This window comes from Pongo abelii, chromosome 10, assembly GCF_028885655.2.
Source record: "Pongo abelii isolate AG06213 chromosome 10, NHGRI_mPonAbe1-v2.0_pri, whole genome shotgun sequence".
In the NCBI taxonomy this organism is placed as follows: Eukaryota; Metazoa; Chordata; class Mammalia; order Primates; family Hominidae; genus Pongo; species Pongo abelii.
Window position 1 is genome coordinate 68892626 of NC_071995.2, and position 25528 is coordinate 68918153.

The 25528-nt window shown below is 34.7% G+C and overlaps 1 protein-coding gene across 1 annotated transcript in view; it reads right to left on the reverse strand.

Annotated features, from left to right (window-relative positions):
• Nucleotides 1-25528, reverse strand: part of PTPRR (protein tyrosine phosphatase receptor type R) — a 276888-nt gene that overhangs the window by 250584 nt on the left and 776 nt on the right.

A 25528-nucleotide genomic window follows, 5' to 3' on the forward strand; every position in this document is an offset into this window, starting at 1 on the left:
CTTGCAAATTTCACCTATTTACGTGCCCAAATTCGATAGCATTATCATGGCAGATCTAGTCCTCATGCTACTGGGCATTGTAAATTTCTCTATTTTCTCTTAGGTGAGAGACTCAAGTTCATTTATGCATACAATATACCTTTCCCAAAGCACAGAATCATCTCTAAATCAGTGGTATTAGAAAAGTAAACTAGGATGAAAGTAGTATGTTATTTTATTTCTTAACCCCAAAGGAATCACTTCATTGTAGTGATATTAGATAGTTTTTCAGAGGGAAAGAAGAAAATTACTCTCCTTTCAGAAATGTAGAAACTCTTCTAGGACACTACAGTATTATTTAGTAAATTACTTTTCAGTAAAATACTAAATAAACACCTTGTGGTCAGAAAGTTCATATACATCTAAAACATTTTAGCACCATTTTCCATTAATAAAACAGTGATAAGAATAACAACATTGAGGTATCCTGTTCTGAATTCCATCATACTACATATGTTCTTAATGATAGTTTCATTTCCAAATCTGAGGAACTCATTTAATATGGAGAAATAAAATGTACAATTATTTAAAGGTCATCATTGTCCAATCATCATCTTTGGCAAACTATGGGTGGCTTGATTGTTTAAAAAAAGTTATGGTCGATTTAGCATGCTCAGAACTGAAGACATGATGATTAGTTTCCATTACTATTTCAGGATCCACATAAAATATAACTCAAGTGGTCTAAAAAGATAAAGCTACTGGTAACAGAAGATGATTCTCATACTATCTATTATATCATGGAATAAAGCACTTGGGCTAAGAAAATAACCTATCTTTATAACCCCACATGAAAGTTGAAGGAATATTGGTGAAACAGAGTTGCTGAAGATGCAAGACATATATGTTGGGCATACAAGGCTTGATGGAAAGCAGAGGCTATAAAAACTAGCAATTCCTCTACTCTGGATTCTCTATAAACAATAAATAAAAAGAAAAAAGCAGCTTAGAAGACTGGAGAAAGTAGATTTCTTAAAAGAGGAGAAATAACTGACAAACTGAATAAATTACACAAATATCTTCAATCTTTCTTTTTATATATTATCAATCACACCAAGTCTTTTCAGAGCCACTTTATCTAAATAGAAAAGTCCAGTTAATAAATGTGTGCTAAAATTGGCCTACTGAAAAAGGGACAAAATCTAAGTTGAAGCACAATTGAAACACAATGAAAATTTCTCAACCTTATCCACTTGTCTGTGTGAATGAACTTAGTCCTGCCTTGTTCCTGAGTAAGGAGTTCTAAGATAGCAGTGTAATATTAGGTGTCCTACCACAATCATTAGGTAAGAAAAAAATTTCATAATGCTGTCCTTAGATTCTCTGTATCAGAGCTACCTGGGACATGATGATACAGTTTCTTAGACCCCAGACTAGAACTACCAAAGCATAATCTCTATAGATGTAGCCTAGGAATCTGGATTTATAATAGAATTCTTATGTTCAAATTCTGATGTTTGAGGATCACTGACCTAGTGTCTGGAATTAGTTTTGTATTTTCTATCCTCAAATGCTACCTCTCTATTTCCTCCTTCACTTCAGCTTTATGAATATACTCAAGTAAAAATTTTGGAAAAGTGAAGATTGAGAAGCCAAGTTATCTATTAGTGAAGTCGTAATTCTAAAGCAGCCAACAATCATAGCTCTTTTCCCTCTCTCTCCTATCAATACCTGACCCGGGACTCAGATGCAGGTGTAGAAGTGCAAGAAACTCATTTCAAATATAATGATATGACACATTTAAAGTGAAAGAGTGAAAAACATATCATGAAAACCTAATCAAAAGCAAGCTGGAGTGACTATATTAATATCAATTCAGCACAAAGAAATTCCCAAGGATAAAGAGGGACATTACATAATGATGGACATATGATGCAATGTACATAAGAATACATAATATTCCTAAATATATATGCATCAAAAATGAGCTTAAAATTCATGGAGCAAAGCTGACAAAAATGAAAGGAGAAATGGGAAAATTCACAATTATCATTGAAGATTTTAACTGTTCCCTCTCAATAGTAAGTAGAATGAGGAGACAGAAAAGAAGCAAAGGCAAGGTTGTAAAAGAACACCACCATCAACCAACTGGATTTAATAGGTGTTTATAGAACACACAACCCAAAACACCAGAATACACATCTTTTCACGTGCTTATGGGGTATTCATCAAGACAGATCATATACTGGGCCATAAAATAACACATGTTGAAAACTGAAATTATACAAAGTATACTCTTTGACCATGAAGGAATTAAACTAGGAATCAGTAACAGAAAGAAAAGAAGAATATTTCCAAAATTTGGAAATTAAAAAAACACATTTCTAAGTATCCATGGGCCAAAGAGAAAGTCACAAGACAAATTAGAACATATTTTGAACTGAACTAAAATAAAAATATAACATATCCTGAATGGTATTGCCTAGGTTTTCTTCTAGGGTTTTTATGGTTTTAAGTCTAACATGTAAATCTTTAATCCATCTTCAATTAATTTTTGTATAAGGTGTAAGGAAGGCATTCAGTTTCAGCTTTCTACATATGGCTAGCCAGTTTTCCCAGCACCATTTATTAAATAGGGAATCCTTTCCCCATTGCTTGTTTTTGTCAGGTTTGTCAAAGATCAGATAGTTGTAGATATGCAGCATTATTTCTGAGTGCTCTGTTCTGTTCCATTGGTCTATATCTCTGTTTTGGTACCAGTATCATGCTGTTTTGGTTACCGTAGCCTTGTAGTATAGTTTGAAGTCAGGTAGTGTGATGCCTCCAGCTTTGTTCTTTTGGCTTAGGATTGATTTGGCAACGCGGGAGGACTTCATGTCTAAAACACCAAAAGCAATGGCAACAAAAGCCAAAATTGACAATTTGGGATCTAATTAAACTAAAGAGCTTCTGCACAGCAAAAGAAACTACCATCAGAGTGAACAGGCAACCTACAGAATGGGAGAAAATTTTTGCAACCTACTCATCTGACAAAGGGCTAATATCCAGAATCTACAATGAACTCAAATAAATTTACAGGAAAAAAACAAACAACCCCATCAAAAAGTGGGCGAAGGATATGAACAGACACTTCTCAAAAGAAGACATTTATGCAGTCAAAAAACACATGAAGAAATGCTCATCATCACTGGCCATCAGAGAAATGCAAATCAAAACCACAATGAGATACCATCTCACACCAGTTAGAATGGCAATCATTAAAAAGTCAGGAAACAACAGGTGCTGGAGAGGATGTGGAGAAATAGGAACACTTTTACACTGTTGGTGGGACAGTAAACTAGTTCAACCATTGTGGAAGTCAGTGTGGTGATTCCTCAGGGATCTAGAACTAGAAATACCATTTAACCCAGCCATCCCATTACTGGGTATATACCCAAAGGATTATAAATCATGCTGCTATAAAGACACATGCACACGTATGTTGATTGCGGCACTATTCACAATAGCAAAGACTTGGAAGCAACCCAAATGTCCAACAATGATATACCAGATTAAGAAAATGTGGCACATATACACCATGGAATACTATGCAGCCATAAAAAATGATGAGTTCATGTCCTTTGTAGGGACATGGATGAAGCTGGAAACCATCATTCTCAGCAAACCATCAAAGAACAAAAAACCAAACACCACGTGTTCTCACTCATAGGTAGGAATTGAACAATGAGAACACATGGACACAGGAAGGGGAACATCATACACTGGGGACTGTTGTAGGGTGGGCGGAGGGGGAAGGGATAGCATTAGGAGATATACCTAATGCTAAATGATGAGTTAATGGGTGCAGCACACCAGCATGGCACATGTGTACATATGTAACAAACCTGCACGTTGTGCACATGTATCTTAAAACTTAAAGTATAATAATAATGATAATAATAATAATAATAAAGAGAATCCCTATGTAGAAATCTATGTAGATAACCTGAATTAAAGCAATTAGAGAAACCTTTAAAAAAAAAAAGCCAGCCTAGTAAATGAGTATAGGGATTATGAAGTTTTGCTTGTCTTCAAATTTCTAATTCAAAGTGATACTTCTATAAATGTGAACCCAATGCATTAACTAGTTAATATATGCACTTTTAAAAAGACATCTCATTTTATTTTAGTTGTTCTCTTATTTATATCTTTTTTTACAGTTTATGTTTTTCTTTTCATCATCATTTAGTCTTTTTTCAACTCCTTGATATACTTTAAATAATTTTTACATATTATATATTCAATAAATATATATATTTTACAAATCCTTAACCTATAAAATATATATATGTAACATATCATGATTTGTGGGATGTAGTTGAAACAGTGCTTAGAGAAAAAATTATACTATTAAATGGTCTCAAATCAAAGGTCTCAAATAAAAAATACAAGCTTCCACTTTAAGAAACAAGAAAAAAGAGTAAAATAAATGTAAAGAAATTAAAATGTTAAAAGTAGAAATCATTACATTGAAAATACAAAAACAAGAGAGAAAAATGAGTGAAACAAAAGCTAGTTATTTGAAAAGATTAGTAAAGTTGATAAAACTCTAGCAAGACTGACAGAGAAAAACAAATTTCTAATATCAGAAATGAAAGGAGGTATATCATTACAGACTCAGCAAATGTAAAAATGTATGAAAAGGAAAATAACAATCCTCTACACATAAATTCAACAATTTAGGTAAAAGGATCAATTCCTTGAAAACCACAAACTATTGAAACTCAAAGATGAAATAATCTAAATTGTGCTAAAATTATAAAAGAAATGAAATTTCTACTTAAACCTTTTCTCAATAAAAATCTTCAGGACCAAATGGCATAATTGAAAATGTCTACCAAACATTTAAAGAAAAAGATAACATCAAATCTATATAATTTCTCCCAGAAAATAGAAGGGGGAACATTCACCAAAATCATTTGATGAAGCCAAAATTACCCTGATAACAGAAGCAGATAGAGACAATCCTAAAAAAACAATACTATAGACCAATACTGCTCATGAACACAAATGTAAAAGTCCTCAACAAAATATTAGCAAATTGAATGCAGAAATATATAAAAAGACATATGCTACTACCAAATGGGGCTGATTTTCCTGGGAATGTAGGGCTGCTTCAATATTTGAAAAATAATCTACGTAACCCACTCTATTGAGAGTCTAAAGAGGAAAAATAATAGTCATACTAATTGGTGGAAAAAACTATTTGACAAAATTCATGTCTATTCATAGTAAGAAAAAATTAAGTAACCTAGAAATAGAAGAGAATGTTCTCAACCTGATAAAAGGTACCTGCAACCAAACCCCACAGCAAACATTATGCTTAATAGTGAAAAACTGAATCCTCCCCTTCTAAGACAAGGACAAGGCACCCACACCATTGCTATATAACATTGTATTAAGAGTCCTAGTCAGTGCAATGAGACAAAGAAAAGGAGCAAAAGACATAAAACTGTTCTATGTGCAGATGACATGATTGTCTATATAAAAAATCCCAAGGAATTTACCAAAATCTTCCTAGAACTGACAGGTCAGTTTAGCAAGGTCACAAAATATAAAGGCAACCTACAAAACGAAATGGCATTTGTATAAGTTAGCAATGTATAATTGAAAACTAAAAGTAAAAAAAAAAAACAAAAACTGACCCCAAAATAAAATACTTAGGTATAAATCTAACAGAACATGTGCAAGATATATATATCTATATATATATATAGATATATATATATCTATATATAGATATATATATATATATCTATATATATATCTATCTATATATAGATATATATATATCTATATATATATCTATCTATATATATATATATATAGATAGATATATATATACTGAAAACTATAAAATGTTGAACAAAAATCAGAGACGACCTAAATAAACAACAAATATACTATGTTCATGAATTAGAAGACTCTACATAATGAAGGTGTCAATCATCTCCAATTACAATAAAATATCACTAGAATTTTTTGTAGATATAGATACGCTGATTCTAAAATTTACATAGAAAGGCAAAATAAATAGAAAGCTAAAACAACTTTGAAAAAATAATAAAGTTTAAAAATACTGCTCAATTCTAAAACTTACTATAAAGCTATAGTCATTGAGGTAGTGTAGTGTTGGCAAAGAAATAGACAAATAGATCAATGGTGCAAAATAGAGATTTCATGCAGAAGCATGAAATCGGATTCATATATCATACCATATACAAAAATGAATTAAAGATTTCCATATAAAATTCAAAACAATAATACTAGAAAGAAAAGATAGGCAAAAACCTCCACAACATTAGTCTGGGCAATGATTTTTTTTTAAATATGACCCCAAAGCACAGCCAACTAAAGCAAAAATAGACAAATGGGATTGCATCAAACTAAAAAGCTTCTGCACAGCAAAGGAAACAATTAACAAAGTCAAGTGATAACCCACAGAATGGGAGAAAATATTTGCAAACCACACATCTGATAAGGAGTTAATATCAAAAATACATAAGGAACTCAAACAATGTAATACCAAAACAATTAACCTAGTTAAAAAATGGGCAAAAGATTTGAACAGATATTTCTGAAAAGATGACTTACAAATTTCCAATAGGTAAATGAAAATATGCTCAGCATCACTAACCATTAGGAAAATGCAAATTAAAGCCACAATGAGGTAACACCACATACCTGTTAGAATGGGTTTATCAAAAAAGATGAAACTTAAGTGTTGGCCAGGATGGGAAGAAAGGGGAACTCTTGCACATTGTTGGTGGGAACGTAAATGAGTACAGGTAATTTCTTTTTCAAAATGCTTGGGACCAGATACGTTTTGAATTTCGGATTTTTTTTGATTTCAGAATATTTGCAGAATATATACTAATTGAGCATCCCTGATTAAAAGGCCCAAAATTCAAAATATTCCAACAAGCATTTCCTTTGAGCATCATGTTGGTATGCAAAAAGTTCTCTATTTTGGAGAATTTAGGGTTTTGAATTTTTGAATTAGGGATCCTCAACCTGTACAGTCATTATGGGAAATGGTATGGCGGTTCTTCAAAAAACTAAAAATAGAACTACCATATGTTCCAGCAATCCCAATTCTGGGTGTATATCTCCCCCGGATTAAAATGAATTGTCAAAGAGATGTCTGCACTCCCACGTTCACTGAAGCATTATTCACAATAGCCAAGATATGAAAATAACTTAAGTGTCCATCAATAGACGAATGGGTAAAAGAGCATGGTACTGCTATAAAAATAGGCACATAGACCAATGGAACACAATACAGAACCTGGAAATAAACCCAACTACTTAGAGCCAAATGATCTTCGATAAAGCAAACAAAAATATAAAGTGGGGAAAGGATATCCTTTGCAAAAAGTGGTGCTCAGATAATTGGCTAGCCACATGTAGAAGAATGAAACTGGATCCTCATCTCTCACTTTATACAAAAATCAACTCAAGATGGATTAAGGACTTCGATCTGAGACCTAAAACTCTAAAAATCCTAGAATATTGGAAAAACCCTTCTAGATATCGTCTTAGGCAAGGATTTCATAGCCAATAACCCAAAAGCAAATGCAATAAAAACAAAGATAAATAGTTGGGACTTAATCATTAATTTAATTATTAATTAATTTAATTAAGCTTTTGCATGGCAAAAGGACAGCAGAGTAAACAGATAACCCACAGAGTGGGAGAAAATCTTCACAATCTATTCTATTTTTAGTTTTTTAAGGAACCTCTGTACCATTTTCTGTAATACATCTGACAAAGGACTAATACTCAGAATCTACACAAACTCAAACAAATCAGCAAGAACAAAACAAACAATCCCATAAAAAAAGTGGGCTAAGGACATGAATAGACAATTCTCAAAAGAAGGTATACAAATGGCCAACCAACATATGAAAAAATGTTCAACATCACTAATGACCAGGGAAATACAAATCAAAACCACAATGCAATACCACCTTACCCCTGCAAGAATGGCCATAATAAAAAAATCAGAAAACAGTAGATGTTGGCATGGATGCAGTGATCAGGGAACACTTCTACACTGCTGGTGGGAATGTAAACTAGTACAGCCACTATGGAAAACAGTGTGGAGATCCTTAAAGAACTAAAAGTAGAACTACTGTTTGATTCAGCAGTCCCACTACTGGGTATCCACTCAGAGGAAAAGAAGTCGTTATACGAAAAAGATACTTGCAAACACATGTTTATAGCAGCACAATTCGCAATTGCAAAACCGTGGAACCAACCCAAATGCCCGTCAATCAACGACTGGGTAGAGAGACTGAGATCTGTGTCTATATGAGATACTGAGATATATTATATATATGTCTATATATATGTATAGCTATATCTAAATATACACACAATGGAATACTACTCAGCCATAAGAAGGAATGAATTCATGGCATTCGCAGCAACCTGGATGGTATTGGAGACTTTTATTCTAAGTGAAGTAACTTCAGGAATGGAAAACCAAACATCATATGTTCTCACTGATATGTGGGAGCTAAGCTATGAGGATGCAAAGCCATAAGAATGATACAAGGGACTTTGGGGACCAGGGAGAAGAGTGGGAGGGGGGCAAGGGATGAAAGTCTAACAAATAGAGTGCAGTACATACTGCTTGGGTGATGGGTGCACCAAAAATCTCACAAATCAGCACTAAAGAACTTACCCATGTAACCAAACACCCCCTGTACCCCCAATAACCTATGGGAAAAAGAGAAAAGGTAGCATGTACATATAATGTAATACTACTCAGTCTTATAAAAAGAAGGAAATCCTAACCTTTGTGACAACATGGATAAACCTAGAGGACATTATGCTGAGTGAAATAAGGTGGGCACAGAAAGACAAATATCATATGATCTCACTTATATGTGGAATCTAGAAAAGTAGAGAGTAGAAAGATGGTTACCAAAGGCTGGGACAGGGAATGGGGAAGGAATGAGGAGTTTTTGGTTAAAGGATATAAAGTTTAAAATAGGCAGGAAAAATAAATTTTGAGATCTATTGCACAGCAGGGTGACTATAGTCAATAGTTTATTGTGTATTTCAAAATATCTAAGAGCATAAATTTGAAATGTCTCACCACAAAAGTGCTAAACAAGTGAGGTGATAAATATGTTGTCTTAATTTAATCATTCTACACTGTATACATATATAAAAACATCACATTTTATCCCATACATATAATTATGATCTGTCAATTAAAAATAACGTAAATAAAAAATAAAATAACTACTAAATAAAATTTAAAACTGAATTCAGAGAAAGTATTACCATTTGATTTTTGATAAAGGTGAACAATAAAGGACAGTCTTTTCAAAATTACATTTAAAGTATTAGACATCCATATGTAACAAAATGAACATTTACCTAAACTTCACACCTTATACAAAATTAACTAAAAAGGTTCACAGATCTAAATGTGTAACGTACAAACTATAGAACTTTTAGAAGAAAACATAGAATAAAATCTTTATTACCTAAGGTTAGGCAAAGGTCTCTTGGACATGACATCAAAATTACAATCCACAGAGAAAAAGATAATCTGGATGGCATCAGAATAAAAAAAAAATTTGCTCTGTGAAAGATACTGTTAAGAAAGGGAGAAAGCTAGCTAGAGAGTGGGAGAAAAATAACTACAAATCACATATCCAACAAAAGGTTTGTAACTGGAATGTATAAAGAACTCTCAAAACTCAACAATTAGAAAACAAACCAGTTTAAAAATGGGCTAAAGACTTGAACAAACACTTTATTAAAGAGGATACATGAATGGCAAATTAGCAAATGAAAGTATGTCCATTTCTATTAGCCAATAGGAAAATGCATATTAAAAATTGTGATATGATATTAGAATTGCTAAAATGAAATGTACTAATAATACTAGAGAGGATCTGGAGCAACTGGAAGTCTCAGACCTTGCAGGTGAGAATGCAAAATGGCAAAGGCACTCTGGAAAATGGTTTGACAGTTTCTTGTAAAGTTAAACACATACTTACCATATGATATAGCAATTTCACTTCTACATTCTTACCCTAGAGAAATAAAAATGTATATTCCCACAAATGTCTGTAAACAAATTTTATTAGCAAGTCTATTCATAATTGCCCCCAAATGGAAACAACTCAAATGTCCTTCAATGGGTGGACAGATAAAAAAACTATGATACATCTAAACAATGTAATACCACTCATCAGTAAAAAGAAATGAGCTATTGGTCCACACAACTTGAATATAAAAGGCATTAAGTTGAGTGGAAGAAGCCAGTCTCAAAAAGTCACTGTATTTTTCCATTATATGACATTCTCAAAAGACAAAAAAAAAAAAGTTATGAAATACAGATCAGTGGTTTTTTGGGTGTAGGAGTTGGAGACAAAAAGATAGTAGGAAGTTTTTTGTGGTGAGCGAACTGTTCTGTATCCAGATTGTGGTTGTGATGACATGAATCTATACATGTGTGAAAATTCATAGAACTATACACCAAAAAAGTCAATGGGTTATACTATGTTTTGCAAGCTACTTTTCTCAAGCATAACTATATCAAACATCTTTTCTCATCACTAAATTTAAGTCTTTTTCAGAAGAAATATCATCGATGAATTTATAAAAAGTAGTTTCAGTGTGTTGGGAAGGGACAGAAAGCTAAATTTAATTGAAATGAGGACTGAGTAGGAGATAAAGTAGAAACAAAATAAGTGGAAAAATCAAGTTTGGGTGTAATAAGAGAGTGACTATGTGTTACCAGGAAGGAAAGATAGGGTTGAGGGATGTGTTTTTGGTTTCTTTTTAAGAAAGTAGAGATTTTGGCACATTTAATCCTCAAGGAGAAGGAGCCAGCTGAAAGGAGTGATCAGATATAAGAGAAAGCAGCTGGAATAATTAGTAGACTGAACTCCCCCAGAAGATAGGAGAAGAGAGGACCCAGAGTACAGGCAGAGGAATGAGCCTTGGATTTGAGGAAGGTATTTATTTCATTATAGGTAGAAGGGAGGGAGATTAGGGATGTTAATGGGTTTGGTGTTGGAAGTTGAGAAAATTATCTTTCGATGGTGTCTATATTTTCTGTGTAGAAGGAGATGAAGTCATCTCATAAGAGAGTGAGGACTAGGGAGAAAAAATGGAAGGTTTCAGGAGAATGGAGAGGAATTGAAAGAGTTATTATAAATAAAGTTGATATGAAATACGTGGTAGGATTTCTTGTCTTCATTGAGAGTTCAGTGACAGTTTTCCCTACCTGTGAGGGATAGAGTGTCTCTTACAGAATGTTTAGTAAGTAGCTTGTCAAAGATACTAATCTACATTTAAAATAAAAGAACTTTTACCATAAAAACAACATTTACATGAAAATAACCAGTGAGATTTGATGGTCATAAAATTGCACAATTGAAATTTCATTCTGGGTATGACCTTGGTAGCCTCTGAAGAGATCTTTAACGAAGGAAAGAGAAATGAATGAAATTACAGTGTTTAGTTAGACTACATTATGATTCATTATTTCTAATTCACTGTTGGTTATTCCTGAATGCATAAGGTAGGATGGCCTTGTGTACGCTCTCTCAGAATAAATCCTTGCATTGCAAGTACTTAAGTCAATGTCAATAACTTGTAAAAGGAAAGAATAAAACAGTGGTCTCTAAAGAGACTTGAAAAAGTGAACAATCAAAAAAGGCTTTTACTGTGTGATAATTTTTTGAAACAATCATTGTTTTGTTAGGAATGTTAACACCTTCTTCTCTAGAAAGGAGAGATAAATGGATAGCATCAAGGGCTTCCCTTGAGAATTTATGCATGAGAAATGATTAGGCTCCCATTTATTTGATTTGTTAATGCCTCTCAGGAAAATTAAAAATACATAATTGTAGCAATAAAAGTTCTTTTGGGAAAGATGCCTATTTAGTATTGAGAAAGGAAAGAAACATGCTTTTTATTAAGAGGAAAGAATTAAGAAATAAAGGAGGGACCTATATTGTAATTTAAATGACCTCCCAACTTCTCTCTTCTCATCTATGTTAGCTCACCCCAATAAGCCTCAGTTTTCTTATCAGAAAATGTAGGTGGTTCTTGCATATCTACAACTAGATTAGAAATATATTTCAGTAAAAAAGAAGCCACGATTCAGTTAGATTTTCCATGGTCCTGATTTTTTTTTAAAGAAATAAGTTTTTCCATAAATAGTATAAAAGACCCTTTGGGAACTTATAGAAGCAGGGATTTTCAGAAATTCTACTCTGGGATGTAAGGAGGCTAATATTAAATCTATTATTTAGTTGTTATATCATTCTATTGGTAATGGTAACAAGAGATAACCAGAATACTAATCTCCAGTTAAAAGTGTCAACAGTAATAACACTAAACCCCACTGATAAACATTACAGCCTTCCCAAAATATGACAACCAATGTTAGTTAGGATAACCTCCCAAAATATAACACATGCTATATACAAATCCAGTTTTATAGAATTCAGTTTCTGTGCCCTAGTTATGTTCCAACAATATATGCATATGTATGTATATATTTGTATGTACACATATTGTTTTGTTTTGTATCCTGCCACCAAATAACCAATTTGACAAAAATATTTATCCTTAAACCAGCCATTTTGTTATAAAAAGTTTTTTTTTTTTTAAAATCAGTTTCTATAAGATGACAATAATTAAATTTGCCAAAATTATAAACATGGACCCAAAAAACACTTGGATAAACTTTTCATTAAAAGAACACTTCCAAGGCTGGTCCCAGTGCAGTGGTGTTTACAACTAATTGATCACAACCAGTTGCAGATTTCTTTGTTCCTTCTCCACTCCTACTCCTTCAATTGACTAGCCTTAAAGAAAACTAAAATAAAATTTTAACACGTCCTTCCAGGTCTGGTTTTTCTAAGATCCAGTCTATGCACTGGCTACTAAGATATGAAAATATAATTCTACCAGGAAGTGTTGTGACATTCTTTAATATTATTTAAACTCTCCACATATTTGACCAGTGATGTGTCCAATACATCTATAATAAAAATAAAGAAACCAATAGCAAAGTAATTGTTCTGTTTTTATAGTGCTAGCTCTGATCGCTTCTGTTTAAGAGAAGCACCTGAATCCCATTAGAGTAAGGGATGATTTTAATCACCTTGTGAAGTTTCCTCACATGTTTTTTCACATTTCCCAAAATATTCTATTAGGAAAAGTGGCTCCTCCTTCCACTCTCAGCCCAGCATAAATACTCTGGATATCCCTTACTTCTCCCTGTTTATCCATTGAAACTTGAGCTGAACAGTGTAAACCTCTATTTGGGAGTCACAGAATTGACAGCCGTTTCAGGAAAAATCCATTGTCTGCTATTTGCTGGTGGTAAAATTGCAACGAAAGGGGTTCATGTTTCCTGATTTTTGCCCAGCTTTAATAGAGCTATTTTTCATTTGATAAATATCTATTACAGAGTGGAACATAATACAATTAAAACAGTACCTTGGGACAATGTGACTAGACGTAAGTCATGAAGAAAGAATGAGCATTAAGACCTTGGGCCTCAGACTCTGCTGGAAAAAGTGAAATGTGTGCCAGCTGAGGTATAGCAATCAGATGTCCCCCAGTTTCTGAAGTATTGAGTCAAAGGATACTGGGAGGAGAGGTTGACAGGAGTGAATGCTACTATATGTTAAATGTTATACAGCCATTAAGAGAGGACTATCAAACTACACCCTCTGGGAAAAGGCAGAAAAATGCTCATATGGCTAGAAAGCTAAGACTGCAGAAATCACAGGAATTCAGTTCCGTATGCACTCACTGAATAATGAAGTAGTACATTTAGAAACTAATTTATACGTTGTTCATTGTTATACAAACAGCTAAAATATAATTGTTTTCAAATAAAGATTAGAAACTATCTCCATTGTTTTCATAGCAGAGTTCTCCAGACGACTTAAAAACTGGGCTCCAATTTCAAGACAAAGGAAAAAAAAGTGTCTGTTTTAAGAATAATTCTCATAGCAGATTAGGAATTATATTAAAACATAGCAAAATGAACATTAGAACACATAAATATTAAAATCTCACCATAGTAATGATACTACAGAGATACAAATGCTCATATATTAGGGTAAGAGGAAAGTGGGTGTATTAGTCCATTCTCACGCTGTTAATAAAGACATACCAGAGACTGGGTAACTTATAAAGAAAAAGAGGTGTAATTGACTCACAGTTCCGCACGGCTGGGAAGGCCTCAGAAAACTTACAATCGGCAGAAGGGGAAGCAAACACATCCCTTTTCACAGGGCAGCAGGTGAGCGAATGAGTGCCCAGTGAAGGGGGGAAGTCCCTTATAAAACCATCAGATCTCGTGAGAACTAACTCACTACCACAAGAACAGGATAGGGAAACCGCCCCATGATTCGATTATCTCCACCTGGTCCCTCCCACAACAGGTGGGGATTATGAGAACTACAATTCAAGATGAGATTTGGGTGAGGACACAGCCAAACTGTATCAATGGGGAAAGATGTCTGTAGTTGGCCACTTGAAGAGATCCCTGTCCTGGTCTCCCTTGCCTGTGTTTTGGGATTTGAGGGGCACTTGGTAGACCCTTTCAACACTGCTATTCCATCTTGTTCTTGCTCCTTCATCCACCATTTGAAATTAATGGCACTGGGCTAAGGCTCTGCTTTCTAATGATTCTTTGAAAAATGAAAATTAAGGAAGGGCCATATAATTAACAGCTATTCTTATCTGAAGTAGATCAGTGTGGCACATCCTTTCTGAGAAGAGATCTCTCCTGGAATAGGAAGAAGGAACTACCCAGTTTAGCTGAGGGTGGAGAAGAAAGAGAAAATTGGAGATTGAAGCTCAGATTAGAAACATAGTTCCCAAGTGTAAACTTCAAGACATGAAGGGCTGGTGGAGGGAGGACGTGAGGGGCGCCGCCAGCAGTGAGAGCTGATGCTGCAGGGTGAGGTGTTGGGTACCAGAGGCACAAAACAGGCCTGGACTGGCAAGAATTGATCCTGCACCCACTGGGAATTTGCTGCAGACTCGGCAAAACTTAACCTAAGGGGAGACAGGACACCTGATTCCCTAATTGCATGTGTGAGAACTCTGTTTGATTTCATAAAGTGCATACCCTCCCCCACCACACACACATCAAAGATATGTGGACAGGATTTTCAAATCGGAGTATGCAAATTGTGCACAGGCATGAAGAATCACTGTCCAGATCCTCAGCTTTTTTCTAAAATTGATCTGCCTCAGAATGTACCTATAGTCAAGGACACATTTCATGCTGGCACTCCTTTCCAGAACAAAGCTTTTCATCAAACTTTACAAAAAAAAAGGTACACCTGTCACTTAATCTGAACTGAATCTCTCCATCAGGATAGAAAAACTTCTTCAAGTCTCCACTCAAAGGAACAAAACATTAGTATAAGCAAAGCCTCTGTTAATCAGGGCCCCCTTCACATAAACTCATTGTAGGATGTCAAACTTTCCCTGTCTAATACATATTTCTCTAAGACTGAAAGTCAGCATTAGAAGTGGAGTGTTTTGGCCTTTGTTGGATGTTGTGGATTCATATAGTCTGTAGAGCAGGGTAGCAGGAGTGATGATACCACATGTCCTACCCAATCCCTGAGACTGACAGATACTTTGTCAGAAGAAAGGTTGCCCATGGTGTCAGTGCCTCTGGTGGTTAGAGGTTTTTTTTCTCTTATATACTTGTTTTGAAAGCAGCATTTTGTTTCTTCAACATGAACTTGCTAATTATGAGCATTTAAAAATTTATAAGGTGAAGGTTTTACTAGTATTTTAAAAATTGGGACATGCTTATTTGATTTTCATAGTATACACTCTTCACAAACGAAGGTTTTAGAGTGATTTGTTTTAATAGGTCAATAGTCAATGTGCACCATTTTTCTTTTTATATTTTCTTTTCATTGGTCTTATATTTCAGCTATAGGAAATACAGCACCAATGAAAGTTTTCACATGTTAATACAACTCCTACAACTACTAATATTGAATATAGAATATATTCAGTGTTCCAGGTTCCATGCTGCAGGGCCTTATACATTAGTTTTTTAAATGGGAGAAGATGGGATTCGAACTCAGGTAGTCAGATCCTAGAGCCCCAATTTTTTTTTTGTTTGTTTTTATTGTACTACATGAGTTAAGGCATATTTTTGTTGTTTCTGAAGTATAAGCATGCCATTTCAAAACATTTTTCGATCCTAAAAGGTAAGACAATTCTCTTACAAAAGCACCTTGGGTAGAGTTTAGCACATCAGAGGGATTTAGGAAATACTCATTTGTTATCTCCTTCCTGTCTTAAAAGGAAATCTATTTGCCTCTTCCATATGAAATCCAATGCTTGCCTTGAGAGGAAGACTTTTTATTATATTTCTGTAGCTTCAGTTAATGCTCAGATTTAGGAGTTACAAATAACATGATAAAATTTATAATTTAAGCCTTCTAAATATCAGGCATTCCCAGTTTGAGGAAATAAAACAATCAAAAGTAACCAATGAATGCCTGATGGGAAATCCTGATGCTCTAGAGATACAGAGGTGCCCAGCAATGCCAAGAGCCATGCCCAAATGCCCAAGGAGACCAGGCTTATGAGGACTCATGAGAATTGCCCTAGTGAGCTTCTTAAATGTCATGAAATGTTCAGAGGCACTGAAACAGCTGCCAGATGTGTCTCTGGATTTGCATAGAGAAGGGAAGCATCATGAAAAAGTTTCTATAACTGAATTCTGAGTTTTCTTGTCAACTATGGGTCTCCAATGGAGTCAAACTGGAGCTATAAATAATAGGTCACCTGAGGTAAAATCAGCAGTGAGAAGAGTCCTAGAAAAGCAGGGTCAGCTGAGTAGCGTGGGTTTTAGGGGAGTGGTGAGTAGTTCCACGAATAGGTTGTGGCTGCATGTGACCTTTTCCATTATGTTCTTCCCATATCAATGCCCCTCCTTCTATCCCTTTACATTCAAACACCCCTGTCTTGGCTGGTGTCTGCAGGTCCTTCCAACATGGACCTGCAGCCCCGTGGTCTAGAAATTCCATGGGCTACAGATGGTAAATAGGAGAGTATCAGTTGGTCAGTAGAGAAGAAGGATGGCCAGAGGAGTAGACAACAGATGAGAAGCCTATAGACCTATGAGCAGCATCCCTGGTCCATGCTTGAGCTTTTCACCCTTTGTGGGTCCCTAGAGGGATTAATTAGGAAGATGTATCCTAGGACAAGTCTAGACTACCTGCTAAGCAAGGCAGTGCAGCAGGAACAAGACACTTCAGATTTATGATGTTTATGTAAATGTTACACATTTTCAGTCACAATCAGGCATATCCAAGACAAATTTGTATTTCACATTCATTTAAGTAGAACTTGCTGAGGACATGATGCTAGAATTCATGTTTAGATGAAACTTTTAGAAAAGGCATTGGGAGAGATATCTGCCGGGAGGTAGATGTTTTAGAGCTTCATAGTCCACTACAAACCTGCACATATGGTCAGGCTCCTGCCTATAGCATACAGATGAAAACTATCAAGAAAAGGCTCAACTGAAAAAAAAAAACACTCAGAATCCAGAATTTATCTAGGTGTGTATGCTTACCCAGTACTGGCATAAACATAAAAAGAATAAGAAATTCCTCCAAGGTATAAATTAACCATTTATCATCTCCTTAGTCTAATCACATAATGCCTAACACTTCTATGGCACTCTCTAAGACTGCAAGTTTGGATATATTATCCCACTTAACTCTCAACTACTATGGAATTCTGCTAAAAAGTTATCTAGAAACATGATATTTCCCCTTGTTTAAATTTTCTCCTTTCTTCTGTTTAAGCTACTTTATTTTCTTCAGGGAGAATTTTAAAAATACTACCTTGAGTCAAGAAGACAAAGAAACTAAATTGCTTATGATTGAAAGCCATAGATTTACATTAACGGATTGATGGTCTTTCAACCTAACTAACTCACTATGATATTATGTTTAATCATTTTTCCCAGATAAGTGAAAGTCATCCAGTGGTGAACTGATTCTGTGCACTTATTGCTTCCTTTTCTCTCCAGTATGCCTCAGGAATTGGATCATTAGTACAGTGAAATAGCTGTAGAGTCTTGGTCTGTCCATATTGCTGTACAGGCCAGTGAATCACTGTGAGATGCTTTTACTCTGTGCTCATTAAGTGCTCCTTTCCAAAGAATCAGTAGTTTAGGACTGCCTGAGGCCAGTCTTCTCATTTAAGCCAGAAAATGGACATTGCTTTAGATCTGAAAAGAAAGGAAATAAAAAATAAAATAGAAATAGGAAAAAATAATTCATGTCCCCAATGAACTTGGCATTTGCTAAGTTCTAGACTGCTGCATAATATAAACAATAGTTTTGCTTTGTTGTTGGTCCGTGTGGCTGCAATTTTAGTGGACATCAACATCTTAACATATTAAAATCAAATGAGATTTGATTATGAGGAAAGTTTATGCAGTCATTATAAATAAAAATGATTTAAATGGAAAGTGCTAATGTTTACAATATAAACCTGCTAATTGTCTTTTTGTGGTAAATATCATTACTATAGTAGGCACTTATAGTTACATTATATGGTACATAAGCATTAGGATATTTGATCTTAAAATAATATTTTAGCATTACATCTTTCTTTTTCGAAACTACTAACATCCTTTATGTTGGGAAACATCAACGCTACTCTAAGTGTGTCAGCATTTGTAAATGCCTTGAAGATGAAAAATGCACTCATGGGCCAAGTAGAATCTTTCAAATCCCCTTTTAAAGGAAAAAATGGCTTTCACTAGCTTTTGAATTTGACTCACAGAACAACTTTTAAGATTTAACAATAAACTTACCATAAAATATAACATCCATGTTATCTCTAATACTAATGGCAATGAATGGGCTTTTGATTTGTGATCTGATCATCTCACATAAAGCGATTTTTAAATAATTCACAAAATAGTCTCCATTCTTCAGGTGTAAGAATGTCTTCTATAAGAAAAAACATGTGGAATTCAAAAACTTTATGGTTCTATAAAGACCGTATACACATAAAATGAGAGAAAAAATGTATACAACCACTCAAATATTCAGTCATTTTGTGTGATGATTTGGTTTTTATTTCAGAGAGAAAAGGAGGGTTGAATAATTTTTGATCTTGATTTATTGAAGCCACTGTCTCACACTCCCACCTGATTTTGAATGTGTAAATGTCTTGTATTTGCTATAGGTAGATAATAACCAATCAGTAATCAGGGTTAGGAGTTCCAGGTCCATTCTGTAGTGGACAACTATCATGCTATGTTGTTTATCTAACTCTTTGAGCTCTTTAAAGTCAAAAAAAAAATCTCATTCTGTTCTTAAGTAGTACTGGAAAATCATGCAAGAATGTCTATCCATCTAGAAAGAGTTTAGCACACAAGTACACTACAAATAGCATCATGCCCATGGGACACAAACTTATCTTATGGACTGTATTTACATAGAAACTTTTCTGTCCCATCTCCATTTACTTGTTGTCAATAAGTGTAAATTGCATTCAGGTAACAGTAGTAAAGTCAATTATCTTCTTTATGGTCATGAAGATGAGATATAATCTCTTGGTCAATGTAAATTAATTTATCATAATTCATTTTACCAAATACACTTAATGTATGTATTCATTCATTGAACACTTACTGATGCCATATTAGGTAACAAGCATAGTTCTAGGGAATAAGTATATAGAAATAAAGCTGCAATTGTGTTATTGTTCTCAAAAAACTTCAGTATACAGGTTAAGTACATTGATGGGGAATATACAGCACTGAAAAGGGAAATGTAGGAGAGCTACTTGAATGAGGTGAGGCATCCAAAAAAAAGAAGATTCTCAAAGTGGGCTATGCCTGATCAACATTTAAAGTTGGAGAAAGAGTCATCTAAGAAAAGGAGCAGATAATTGGTATTTAAGAGAAATAGAACAGTAAGTGAAATGATTCAAGACATGGCAAACCAACGGAAATTTTGTCTTAGTGTGATATTAGTGTGCAAAGGAGGGCATGATGAGAAGACCTCATCGCAAAAGACTTTGCCTTGCTAATGAGTTTAGAGTTTATTCTAAAAGAAAAGGAGATAGCTGTATTAAAGAATTTTATGGAGAAAGAATATGATCAGGTATGCTTTTAAGAGTTTCACCTCCGACATTATTATAAAGAACAAATTTGATAGGAGGTCATCACAAGATATTATGTGAGAAATAAGAATCTGTCTCAAGGCAGTGACGTGATCATGGAGAGTGGAGAACATCTTATGAGAAGAGCTGGAAACCTTTAAGATGAAAGCAGCAAACGGATGATCTAGGATCAATTATTCCTTTCAGACCTGGGTCATTGTGAGGAATCCTGGTGTTATTCACAATGTTAGAGAATATTTATCAGAGTAATTGTGTTGAGAAGTGTTGAGTAAAAACAGTTGTATATAAGATTATTGTGGGGCCAGGTACTGTGGCTCACACCTATAATCCCAGCACTCTCTGAGGTTGAGGCAGGAGGATTACTTGAGCCCAGGAGGTTGAGGCTGCAGGGAGCCATGATTGCACCGCTGCACTCAAGCGTGGGCGACAGAGTGAGGCCCTGTCTCTAATAACAACAACAACAACAACAACAACAACAAAAACAAAAAGATTACTATGGAATATACAATGACTTCTAGGTAATTTTAAATAGAGAACCAGAGTTCAGGGGAGATAACTGAGGTGGAAATGTGGATTTTGGAATCTTTGACGTGCGAGTCTGAGTAAAATTATCCAGGGAGACTGTATACAGAGGAAAATAACAAAAAATCAATGACAAGCTGTAGAGAGCACTAACCATTAAATAATACACAGCAGAAGATCTAAAAGTACAAATTGAGAAATGGCTGGAGAGATAAGAGGGAAGCTAGGAAGTAATGACTGTCTGTGGAAGTCAAGTGAGGAAAAATTTTAAAATTCAGAAAGGGGTCAAAATAGACAAGTACTATAGAAATGCATTGACAACAAGAACGTACATCATAATAACCTTTTGAATTATGCTCAACCATAGGATGATAGGATGAGGGCTGAAGTTGATAGAGAAGTAGGTGAGAAATAAAGAAGAAAAGGCTGAATGCGCATAATGCATCCCAGAATTTTTACAGGGTGTTAGGCAGGATGTGATTTTCAATGGAATATGCGAGGTGCTATTCTACTGGAGGTGCTAGAAATATGTCATCTCCAATATACATATTCCTATGTCTTTTAAGTACCAAAGAAGCAAATCAGTTTTTCCTAGTGTATTAGACTCTCTGTTTGTAAATCAGCTGATGCCTGTAGCCATTCCTACATGTACAAGGCATTTCACTGAGAAGTGAAAATGTAGCCAATCAGCAAAGCATTTGGGCTGCACAATATCTGGCAATCAGTTTGAAAGACTTTTTTCACTGAGTTGATTAGTAGTTCTGGTCTAACACAAACCCATCCTTTATTGCCCTTCAGTTCACAATGACAGCAAAATCTGTTAGAGATAGTGTGTTTTGGGGGCATGTGAGGCAACATGAGTTTTGGACAAATGAGCTCTGTTTAAGTCCATTCTGGAAGTGGCTAAGTGGACTATGTGTGTTTTTTGTGGGTGTTAAGAAGATATTAAATTCAAAAAGAAGAGATCAGAAATATCACTGTATTATGTTATTTATTTAACATATTTATTTAATCTTTAGAAAGATTTTATGTCAGGAACTGCCCCCAGGTACTAGGTAGCCCAGGACCTCCAATACATGCAACAATAAACAAAACAGGCAAAAATATGTGCCCTAAACGGGCTTACATTTTAATACAGAGAGGGGAAACTACAATAAACAAAAGTAAAATATATTGTATGTTAGGTGGTGAAGACCTCTGGGGAAAGAAAAGCAGGGAAATGGTGTTAGAATTTTTATCTGGGTGATGTGGGGAAGGGAAAATGAAATATGAAATAGGATAACCCCATTAAGAAGGTAATATTTAATTAAAGTCCTAAAATTATTGTGGGATTAAGCTATGGAGATACCTGGAGAAAGAAAAAAGCAAAACAGTATGAAAAGGTGAGTGCCTGGCATCTTCTAGAAACAGAAGGATAAATATGGCTGGAGAGAGGTAAAAAAAGAAGAAAGTAGTGAGAGATAATATCATAGAAATAATGTGGAGAGAGACTCTAGACCATTGTAAGGTCTATATTGAGTGATTTTCAACAGGAGAAATGAATTCTGGAGTTCTAAGGAACATCTTAAAATCTTACAATGTATCATTTACCTGTTAGTCTATCCTTTCTTTTGAGGGTGGTACTTCTGCAAATCACCTCCCAGATCTTCTTGGCACCATCATAGAATACCTTTCTTCTCAGAGACTAGAGAAATTGACTATGCACTTCTCTGAGAGTGAAGAGATAGTTTCAGGAGATACATTGAAGGTAGTCTTTGTGCCATTCAAAAAGGCTGATAGTAAGAACAACACGGAAATTTGAAAGAACCTTTCCCAGAACTCAAAGAGAAATCAATGGATTGAAATCGGTTTCTGTATTTTGTTAGCAAAACATTCCCTAGGAAAAAGAAAGCTTTCACATGAGAATTTTTAATATATCTCAAAAATGTACTCTTTTGCAACTAAAATACAACCCTATAAATAATATCTCCACAAATGGAATATGCTTCTTTGGACAAAGAAGCATATTCCTCTCCTTTGAAGAGGAGAAATGCTGAAGAAAATAAGCTCTGTGGATCTTCCACATAATATTTTTTTACCATTCATATTATTGTGGTGGCTTTTAATTGCCTTCTTGAATATTCCTGAAGTGGTATTTTCAACTGGAGTTTATATATTAAACTGGTTAACGAAAGAGTAAAGAATAAGGACAGTTAGGTAAAAAGTATTTTGCACCACTAACTTAATAAATGGTGGCCTCACCTATTGTAGAACCAGTGTATAATTTTATATAGTATGCAACCACGGGTCTGCAAACCTGGGCTTTTATCCTGACTATGCTATTAACTACCACTTTAATACTCTAGATCTTCATTTTCTCACCTGTAAAATGAGCAGTTGGATGGACAATAACCACAACTTCCTTGTTAGGTGATCTGTAAAAATCGGCTGCCATGGGTAGAGTTGTGTCCAGCTTCTTTAACAAGAACCATGCTTAGTAATCCTTTAGTGTGAATTTACCCAGAGATGCCACTTACACAGCACTGTACCCACTCCTCATTTTTCTCCCACAGCTATTATAGACCACAGTACTTCTCCCTAGCCAGAATCCGAGTCATAATCTTCTTTTTTCCCCTGACGGTGTCTTAGGCAACCATAACCAAAATAATGGAAGATGGCACTCAAGTTGCAAGCAGTTTGCTACTTATCATTACAGGCATGGTTATATTGAAGGCAACAGTTCCTAGTATAGCTAAAAAGAACACTTACATCCCATTAGCCCATTCCTCCCATCTCTAAAGCATTATAAGATGTCATCAGTTCCACCAGAATAAAGCAGTTGCTGATACCCTGTGCATAACAAAAATGGATCAATTAGCTTCACAGTTAAAGAGGCCTGAATGTATAGAATTCATTTCCCTTCTTTATGAAGTCAGCCTCTGTTCTGACAGAAAAGTCTTCCATAAAAGTAACAAATTCACACCTTCAACAAGTAGAGATATTAGTGATTTCTTGATCTTTGTCATCCTGTCCACTTATTTTCTTAATCTCCAAATGTATAGAAGCTTAGACCAAGGAGCTGTGTTTGTTTTAGTTCTGATGAAAAGCCCTAACAATGTTATTAGATAACTGTGATAAATCTTAATCTGATGACAGCTTGTGACCCACAAATTGCTGTTTCAAATTAAAATGCATTTAAAATGAAATTGGCAAGAGAACTATAATATTAAACTTGCAATCTGCTGTGATAAAACACCAATATATTTCACTGTATTAAATATGAATACAATGAATATTTAGCATCGTGCAATTGAAATATAAAAATGCCCTTAAATGCATTTTCTTATTAAATTAAAATTGGTTGATTAATCTTACTTTTTATATTTGTTTTGCAAATTAAAAAGTTGAAGTAGAGATGGATTGGATTGGTTTTGGTAATATACCCTTTGGCAGAGCTCCAGGTATAATCTAGGGCTACAGGCTTCTAGGTTTCTCATCTGATGAGCAAAAATCCTCATTTTTCTCATCCCAAATATTCATCTACAGTAAATCAAGACATGTTTTTCACATGCTTCAGTTTATTTATAACTTTTAAGGTATAATTACTCAAGATGTATCAAATGTGATCTTTAAACTTTTTTATATGTTAGTTTTGAAAAAATGACTACACTGATATTGTTGGCAGACCAGCTAAATCATTGCTACCTTAGTAAGAATTGAGATTTTTCTGTAATGCATGTTTTTATCAGTCTATTATTAAGCAATATTATAAATAAAACTCAACCCAATGTGTATGTTTTCATCCCACATTTCAGCATTGAAGAATTGTATGTGGTAATGAAATAATTCACTACAGCTGTTTGCAAATCATTTAATAATCAAGTCATAGCTATTTTCTGGTTTTCAAAATGTACCAAAGAACTATTGAAAACCCCCCAATATAACATCATAATTATAACAATTAACATGTGTATTTAATAATAGTTTTAATAATCCTATGCATTATTTGCTCAAAAGATTCATGATACATTTAAATAATAGCATTAGCTGGAATAAGAAAGTACCATATTTCACTCCCACTATTGTACACAGAGAATAAAATTCACCCACTCTTAAAAAAGATACTGCAAGGATTGTAATTTCAGAACAATTATTTTTACTCATTACCCCTAGAACATAGTATACACTCAGCAAATGTTGCTTGAAGGAATGAATGGATATGTGTGATTGGATGAGAAGCACACTCAGGGAAAATGCCTAGTCTCTGGTTGTTACAGGACTACTGCATGGAAAACTGCTGTCACAGTAGGGTTTCTAAAATCTCCCAGCCATATTTTATTTTGGTTCATGTGTGTGTGACAATGATAAGGAATTCAGCCTAGCAAGTCTCTCTGCATTAAATAGAGGTGCTATGTATGCAAAAAGCAGGGACACCACGTATAATATCTCCCAGGTACTTCCCAAGGTTTGCTTCCACACGAGACTTGATATTGATTCTGGTGCCTCAAATCTATTTATATTTGGGAGCAGTCTCACTGTTACTCTTGATTACACCTTATTAAATCTGTCCGAGGGACAGTGCCTAACCCAGGGTTGTCAGCTTTGGAACTGTAATTGTTTTTGTTTTTGTTTTTTAAAGTGCCAGCGGGCGCTAGCCATGGTGCTGAAAGAGACAAGAGGATTCTATTTGAAACCTTTCCTTCCTCTTATTGGTTTAGAAAATTCGAGTGACAAGAGAAGGGGCCAAAAGAGCCTGGTGCAGCATCACTAATGTGGACCATATATTTCGATCTTTTGGGCGGAGATGTGGTCCATCAGG